Source organism: Athene cunicularia, assembly GCF_003259725.1.
Source record: "Athene cunicularia isolate RWA chromosome 12 unlocalized genomic scaffold, athCun1 chr12_part1, whole genome shotgun sequence".
Taxonomy (NCBI): Eukaryota; Metazoa; Chordata; class Aves; order Strigiformes; family Strigidae; genus Athene; species Athene cunicularia.
The window spans coordinates 16,390,016-16,399,260 of record NW_020799116.1 but is presented as its reverse complement, the minus strand read 5'-3'; positions in this window follow the sequence as shown (position 1 = coordinate 16,399,260).

Here is a 9,245-nt window from a genome sequence, read left to right as displayed (position 1 = left end):
TAGAGGACGCACCGGCTGGGCGTCATGGCCTTGACCACAAGGCCTGGCTGGTCGGGGCAGTGAGCAGAGCGGCTCTCCAGCGCTGGGGCCCTTCGCACCAAACCCGGAGAGGGTTTTGAGCTACTCGCAGGTTCCCGCCGGCACATTGCTGGGGCTGTTGCAACCTGGCAGAAAAGGCTTCTGTCCCTGTTCCAGCTTTTCCCACTGCCCAGCTGGAAGGAAAACCAGCCAGACAGCTCGGCAGACATGGGCAAGCACTAGCCAACAAGGGGGAAGCACCATGAGAGTTAAAAAAGACATTTGTTTTGTTCAAGGATTTTGGGGCTTTGACCAGATTTTCTCGGCTCATTTGCCTTCCCTCAGCCTGGTGCAGACGTCGGGCACTCCTCACCAGGAGACTGACCACTTTCTTTTCCATCAGCTGAGCTTTATTACCCAGAGGGGAACCACGTTAACTAGCTGCTGAAAACCCACAAAGCGTCAGCCAGCACAGGTGCTAATCAGGAGCACCATCAACTTGCACACCCATCGCTGCCCTGAGCTCTGATGTGCTCGGACAACTTCTGTCCCAAGGCAGCTTCACAGCCTGCTCCTACCTCATGATACCTGTAGGAGCAGGCCCTGTCCTGCGGCTCCCCATGGAGCACACAGCACCACAGAGCACCAGTGCTCTGCCCACAGCCTTTGCCGCTTATTCAGACAACCCCTTAGGTCCCCATTTCTTCTCAAGGAATGGGACCAAACACAGTACCTGAAAGGAGTAAGCAGTCTTCCCCACCTCCTGCTCCTCCTTCAAGAGAGACATGCTAGAAGAGCCCAGACATAATTCCCATCCTCCTGTTCTTCCCCCTGTATAGAGCAACCGTCACACCTCTCTCTTTACACCAAGGTTTCTCCTGCCTCTTCAGCCCTCTCTGCTGGTACAGCCAATAACCCATCTGCCTGAGCCACCTACAGATGCAGCAACAAGAAGCAGTGGAGTTTGCTGCTGTCTCTCCTGCTGTGGTTTCACGCCCGTTTCCCATAGATCCCAACCCCCTTCGTCGGGGCTGTTCGCAGAGGCAGTTCCAGGCACTGCTTTTCACCAATGTGAAGCCAAAGAGCTCATTTATGAACAGTAGTTTGAAATACTGTAATACTTGCCTTTCTCCAGCAACTTCCTAGTGAGAATCTCAAGGCTTTTTGTGACCTGGAATTAGTTGAACCTCAGAGGCCCTCCTTGTATTTGGCGTTACAGCTCTTTTGCAGCTGGAAGAAAATATTTCAGCTTAGTTACGTGTCTCGCCTGGAGCCATGAAGTGAATCACTGGCAGGAAGAGGAACAGAACTCAAAAGCCCTTTAACTGCCAGCTCTGGGCAGCTTTGGCCATCAGACACTTCTCTTTCCTCCAGCCTTGAAGTTATTTAACTCAGCATACTTTTAATACTTAACACTTATGTTTTCCCATTACAACAGCAAATGATAAAATTAGGATCTCACTTAAGAACTTCATGCCTTCACTCTGAAACTGTACATCAAGAAGAGCTGAGGCAGAAAGATGTAAAACATCTGCTCTCTGGAGGGCTCCCCAGTTCTTCTTACCTGGTCAGCTCTGCTCAGCCGCATCGCACGCCCACTGCAGGCCTCTGACAGTGTCAGCCAGCCAGGCCAGCTCTCCAGCAGGGTCCTGGGTGTCCAGTTATGGCAGACGTTTTGTCTCAGCAGACTTGTTTGGGCCATACTGGGCCCCACACATCTCTGATGGGGTACACAGATCATTAACGGCAGATGGAAATGGAGGTGGCTTGTAAGCAGGAGCAGATGTGGGCAAACTGATCATGCACAGTCCCACCTATCAGGCTCCGGGCAACATTTCTCTATCCACCTCAGCCGCTGTATGGAGCGACTTCAGCTTCATTCCAGCAGTAGCAGACAGCAATGGTGCTCCACAGGCAGTCACTGCACACCACTCCGCCAGCGCTCCACACTGTCTGTGCTCCACACCATCTCAGTGGGGCATGTGGTACCTGTGCTGAGACACTTGGCTCAGCCTGTGGCCCAGACCCTGGCTTCCCAGTTCTGCTGTCACCTGCTGCACCCTCCATCCCCTGCTCCCATGACCCAGCAAGATGTGCCATTGTCATTCCTCTCTCAGTTGCCCTGGGTGCCTTTATCTGCTGGAGGAGGTGAGCTGAGCTTTGTCCAGTTCATTTTGGATGCCCAGTAAGCAAATAGATGTCGTAAGGATGCTTATCGCCTTGGGAACATGGCAAAACACAAACAACTCTGACTAACTCATCATGGAAATACCCTCCCTAGAGGGGCAGGCAAGAGGCCAGAACAGAGTGTGCAGCTTTGGGGAATTTTCATCAATACCAACACAGACAGGCCCCACTCTGAAGTCCTTCCTAGCTGCCTGTAACACAGCAACTCCACATTATTGTTGATGAACCAAGACAAGCACTTGGTCCCTTACAAACAAGGGAGACCAGCAGTTGTGGGAATAACTGGAAGGAAGGCATCATAGGCACATGGAAAATGCTCACCTGGTGGGCAGGAGGTTGCCTGGAGAGACAGAGCTGAAAGCAAGAGGCTGTTTCTCAGAGAAGCCCAAAACTACATTCCTCAGAGCAAGATGCATGATCAAATGCGCAGTGGTCCCACACACCCACATATCGTGACATGCAGTTTCGCCCATTCCTGCCCCACAAGGCAGGTGCCACATCCCAGGACCTGATTGTCCCTGCTCCAGCCATCCCGTTGTTGGAGGATTTTGCACCACACTGCCACCCATCCGTGCTGCTGGAACCCGCTTGGAAACCTTCCCCATTTTTATCACTTGCCCAATCCACCCCACACCAGGAACTAGAGAAGTCCTCTCCAGAGGTAAAACATTGTGGAGGGCGGGATCTGTGCTGACAGAGCTCAGCAGGGTAGGGGGCAGGACTGGGGTGTGTGGTCAGGGTGAGAGCATAAAGGGCTATTCAGGTGCTGCTCAGTCCAGCAAGCCAGGACCAGACTGTGGGTCAGTATTTAAGCCACAGGTCTCAGCCGCTGGCCTCCTGAAACACAGGGTTAGTGTCACTGGCAGGGTTAGGGTGCCAGGAGCAGGAGGGTCTCTGGAAGTCATCTCCAAAGGTTACACAGGACAGCACAGGTTCACCCCTTCGCACAACAACTTCCACTTTCTCCTCACCCAACATCAGCTCCATAAACTTTTAATATTTGCCACTGTGGAGCTTCTTGTACCGATAGACAAATTTTCTAAAATATTATTCATTTGTTGAAGTGGAACTGCTGTCGATGGGAAAACCTTGATGAGAGACTAGGAAGGGCTCACACACTCAAACACACACATCCCAGTATCCTGTGAAAGCCATGTGTGTGAAAGGCAAACAGTGTGTGGAGCCTCGCGGCACTTCAGCCCTTCACCTTCTGGTGCCTCCCCTAACGCAAAACAGGAGATACACTGAGAGGATTAACGATAGATCAGTTGTTTTACCCTCAGATTTAACTTCATTTTCCATTGCATTCTTCTGTGTTTCTTTCCTGTGACAGGAATTCAAAATTCTCAGGGTTACAGAGTAGAAGAAAAGCCATTTACATCTTTTCAGACAAACTTAAAAATGTTAAGAAATAAGTAAATTTGTCTTATGTCTAACTGTCTGTTTAGGCCACAAATGCCAAATAGCAAAATATTTTCTTCCTGGAGCTATTAGAAAAAATGTTCTTGTAACTAAATGCAACGCTTTTAAGTTATGGAAGGAGCTTTTCAGGAAGGCACATAACCTTCCCTACTTCCCGCCTTCTGAAACCAGAAGGGTTGAGTCTAGATTCTCATGTTGTGTTCAGATCCCAGTCCTGAACCATATCTGGATGGGGTAAGATCAACTTGCTAAATCAAAACTCAAGCCACCAAGCCAGAACGGACTGCAGGGTCAGACAAAACACTCAATAATACCTGCACAGTGTCAGCAGCAAAGACTTACACCAACAGGACAAGGAGAATTTTCCAGTTTGGAGACCAGTACTGTCCAGTTTGATGCATGGCATCCTATGATTTCTCAGCAAACTTACCATGGGCTACCTTTAAGATAATCAGGCTCCTTCCTCCTCTAAATAGCTTTTCCAAAATTTCTTCCTTTGAAGAGATGAGGGTCAGTAGAAGGTTCCCAATCCACTTTTATTTAGAACTACTGTGTACTGTCTTTTCTTGTGTGCATATTGACTTCAGTCTCTGGTGAGTTTTATTACTTTAGGAGGAAACATCTCATTACAGCTTTTATTTTACTGGGATAAATAAATAAAAAAATAATCTGTGTTCTTACAAATCATTCTCTGTTCCCCTCTTCTACACCTATTCCATTTTGACAGTATTTTAGAATAGGAATGCATAGAATTAGACAGATTGCTCCAGGTATTTCGCCAGGCCCTTTGTCTTAATCCTGACCTCTGTCACAGGGAATTTGCATGGATACTACAAGAAAACTTTCATGAAATTATGCAAGAAAAGCTTTTATAGGTTGTAGCCTGTGAGCTCCTCCTTTTGCTATCAAAGCACTTAACAGCAGATTAGAATTCTGCACTTCTGATTATCAGATATTTAGTGACATACTAAGGTGGTCTTTATTTGACAAATTGTGATGGAGCTTTCATCTCTTCCTTTCAGCTGTCACATCACCTCTGGTAGCTACTGTAAATGATAAGCAGTCATTCAGACTTCCCTCCCCAAGGCCAGCCATCGCATTTGTACATTACTCTGGAGGGATGCATTATTCATCTTTGAACTCCTCTGAAAATGATTTTAAACCGTTTATAGCTCCAGTCGTTTGGAACTAGGGTGTGCAGCTTTGACTCATGACTAAACAGGTCTTGTCAAATTCCTCCCGTGATGCCAGGCAAGGGCCAGTGCTCAGAAGGGATCTCTTCTCTGCTGCCACATTCTTTTTCTCCTCAAATCAGTAGCGATGCTTCTCACAGATGTTTGTGTTCAATCCAGAGGGAAGTGTCTCCCTTTATCCGCACTGTGAATATTTGTATCACACACATGAAAAACAAGGCTATACACATCTTTTCCTGGTGAAAAAAAGTATTTTACAGGGACATTTGCATTGAAATATTCTCTTAATTTATCTTCCTGTGGCATGCCTTCAATTTTCATGGTCTTAGCAGTGATCAATTACTTCCTTCTCCATCCCATGGATGATCTTATGTTGTCTTTGAGCTACAGAAAAATACACACCTACAAACCAGGCTTTTCTGTCTTTTTTCTTTTTTTAAAAAAACATTCTCTCCTATATGTGAGGTCTAGATTAAGTTTAGATCTTTTTTTTTGCTGAAAACATGAGATATTTTACCCAGTGTTCCATTTTCCATCCAGACAGAAACAAGAAGGAAAGCACAAACATGCTATACTCTGTCTCTCTGGGTTTGCAGACTATGCTTGCAAAAAGTGCTGGGTTTAATGTGGTCTTGTCAACAAGCTCATTCTCTACAGTGAGTGACACTTTAGACTGTCATCCAGCATTCTTAAGGAGGGATCCCCTAACAGGCTTCAGGGATTTCAACAGGATTTTAAGAGCCTTACAGAACTGCACTCTAACCAGAGAGGAGCTGACGCTCCACAAAGCAAAGCAGCCCAGCGGTAATGACTCCAACAGAGCTTTCATGTCAGTGGTTCTCCTCTAGTTTTACAAGAGTGACTGCAAAAGGAACAACAAACATGAACATTTGTCCCAACCCTAATTGCTAGCTTCAAAACCAGAAAATGAACTTCTTATAAGCCATGTTGTGCTCCCATTTTTTAATGCACATATGTAAATAGCACTTTTATAAACCTCTCTGGCAGCTGTGTAAAGAATTATATTACAATGAGAACTCCAAACTGAAAGTTGAAAGACATTTTTGTTTTTTCATCTCCTTCCTGGCAAAAAACTGTCTTGAAAAAATACTTCACAAGTCTCTTCCAACTAAGGAACATCTGTGGGGAGCTGCTGTAAATCTGAGGAGGAGCTCTTCCAAAGGACTTTCAGAAGCCCTGATTATTTATACTCTCATATTTTCCTTTCCATTCCTACTACCTCAGTTGTAGTGGTCACACCATTAAACACAAGTGATTTCTGACATTTCTGACATTATTCCACCTCAACATGACCCCTTTTCCCTCAGTGTCACTGCTCACCAGTGCATTACTACCCACCACGAGGGCACTTCTCCCTAGTTATTTACTTGCAGAGGTGGTGGAAACATTTCCCACTGCACTCAAACCTCCAATTTTTAAGCCCAATCTGCTTTCTCTCAGTTTACAACCAGGTCAGACCAGGCTACCTGCAAGCAGAGCAGGGTGCACACTCCCACTGCAATGATGGCTTCAGTTCAAACTGGACCACGTCTAAGCCCACCACTGCAGCTCTGCTAGACAAGCACATTGATAAGTCCCCCCACAGAAGAGCTTGTCTCAGCTGACCTGATTTCTTCAGGAGGCCTGAACTGGCTCCCATGACTGCTCTTCTTCCCTTGACTAGACAGCTTGAACTGCTAACACTGAGACAGGCTTAACTTTGCAGTAGCAGAGCACAGAAGTGCAAATCCCATCCCTAGTGATGCCAAGTATGCCATAGTGAGAAGGGAAACTATTTAAAGGGAGATCCAAGAACATTTTTAATCCTATAGTTTACTCAGCTATAATGCCAAATAAATTTTGAGTGCAGAGCCCTACAACCAGAATGGAAGAGAGCGTCACAACAAAGCGTTGCAGTGATCTTGGCTTTTTATTGTACTTTTTATTGCTGCTGTGGAAGAGAGGATAACATATGAGAAACCCCTGCACTGAACCAGAACAGCAATGATCTCTAAAAATTGCATGGCCCACCTTTGCATAATACAGCTTCATCCTCCTTGGCTTGGTCAGGCTCAATCTCAGTGCCTTCATTTCCAGTGGGTAAAAGCACATGCACACAATTTCTCTGGCTTGCTCTTAAGCAACAGGTGTTCGATGTGGAATCTGAGCCCCTCCAGATGAAGCTGATGTTAGTCCCAACTCTGCTTTAGGCAATGCATTGCCAGTGGGTTGAGGGAGGTGATCCTTCCCCTTGACTCAGCACTGGTGAGGCCATACCTGGAGTTCTGGGTCCAGTTCTGTCTCTCAGTACAAGAGAGACATAAACATACTGGAGAGAGTCCAGTGGAGCACAACTATGGTCACCTGAAAGAGCTGGGACTGTTCAGACTGGAGAAGGCTCAGGGAGATCTTACCAATGTATCTAAATACATGAAGGGAGTGCGCAAAGAGGATGGAATCAGGTTCTTTTCAGTGGTGCCCAGTGACACGACAAGGGGCAATGAGCACAAACTGAAAAACAGAAGGTTCCCTCTGAATATCAAGAAACACTTTTTTACTGTGAGGGTGACCAATCGCTGGCCCAGGCTGCCCAGGGAGGTTGTGGAGTCTTCATCCTTGGAGATATTCAAAAGCCATCTGGGCATGGTCCTGGAAAATCAGCTCTGGGTGACTCTGCTGGAGCAGGGGGCGTGATCAAGATGATCTCCAGAGGTCCCTTCCCACCTCAACCATGGGAACTGGAGATGTCCATACAAGATACTTGCTCTCTATAGGGATTAGACCAGTAACAACAGCGAGACTCCAACAAGCTACTTCCCACCTAGCTGCATGAGCTGGGGCTGGCATCAACCCAATGAGTTTTAGGTGGACCGTGGATGTAGGTTATGATGCAGATACATTGGTTCCAGTTCAGTCTTTCTGTTCAGTTCAGAGAGACCCCTCCAGGCCAAAATTCTCTGTAGCCACCTATTCCTATTTTAGGATAAGGTAAACCATGTCTTTGTTTCACCTCTGCCTTTCTGCACTAAGAATATAGACAACAAACTCAGGCACAAATATCTAAGGAAAACGGAGAGAATTCCACCCATTTTGGTCGCTGCTGGAGAAAATCTACCTGGGGTGCAGATCACTGCTCAGAATTGCTGGGGTTTGCTGCAGTCTCAATAGACAAAGCCGGAAAAGGGTGAGGACTGAGATGCAGCCCAGAGGAAAGAGAGAGGAGCAATGGTGGACAAATGTGTCACGGGTTGTCACAAGTATTTTGTGACACTTGACTGCTAAAAAAGCCTGAGCATAAGGGACCAATCAAGCAGAAAGCACGTAAACCGCTAAAGCACATTTTCGTCTGAAAGTTGGCAGCTTTTCTGACCAGGCTATTTTTCAGAAACTGATGCTCTCATCTATGAAGTCAGAAATGGAGTTGAGGTGAATCTCCACATAACGAAATTATATTTTGGCTCAATGTTGTGTGTGTTTTATCTTGGCTTTTTGAAGGTGAATCAATTGCCCAAGATTTTAGAAGTTTATGAGGCATTTCCAAGATTTAACTGGTCCTTGCTGCCATTTAGGGGTCAGTCTAGCCATGTTTGAACTAGCCTTACAGAGCCCCTCCGAAGTTTTGAGGGAGCAGGAGGGTCTTCAGCCCCGGGATATGGCCTTACTAAGCTTAGTGAAATGACAGAGGCACACAGTGGTAGCAGTTAGCTCAGAGCAATTCACCACACATGTGACATCCACTTTGCTCCCCCTCACCCCAAGCACATCCCCCATGTTTTTCTGTTTACTTCAGTACCAGCAAAGGTCCCGATTATGTGAAGAAGTGCAACACTGTGCAGAGGCTGGGAAGGACCAGTGACACGCATCCCACAGGGACTTGTGCCAAAACTCAGAAGCCTAAAAGTGAGCCTTTTTCCCATTTAACTATGAAAGATTTACTCCTCCCCCGTGACAGGGAAAGTCTTATGCCTCTGCAGTATTTGCTCCTGCACCTTTTGACTCTTGTCCAAAAAAAAAAAAAAAAGGGAGAACATAAAAGGACTGCATTAAGTCCGTCATTGGGAAAAGACATTTTTTCCAGATAGATACAGCCCTTTCCTGAGTTACTGAAGCTAAAATGTTCTTCAAAAAAACCTCAGCATGAAACGGAGAGATTAAGTCACAAGTTTATGCCTTGATTTCTCTTAGGGAGGTTTTTGTGCAACTCTATGTTAGTCTGAGCTGAACTGCCTGGAACAAAAGCTCTTGTTGGTCCAAGTGATCAATTTTAAACTCTTCTCGAATTGGAGAGTCTAGCAAGGTTTGTTGTACAATCCCCACATGTCAATTTTAGAGGAAAACGTCCAGAAATTGCCATCCTGAGTTGCAAAAGCTTTGAATTTGCAAATATTTCAGTGTGTCAGGGACAGTTCTGTTGCAAATTTGAGC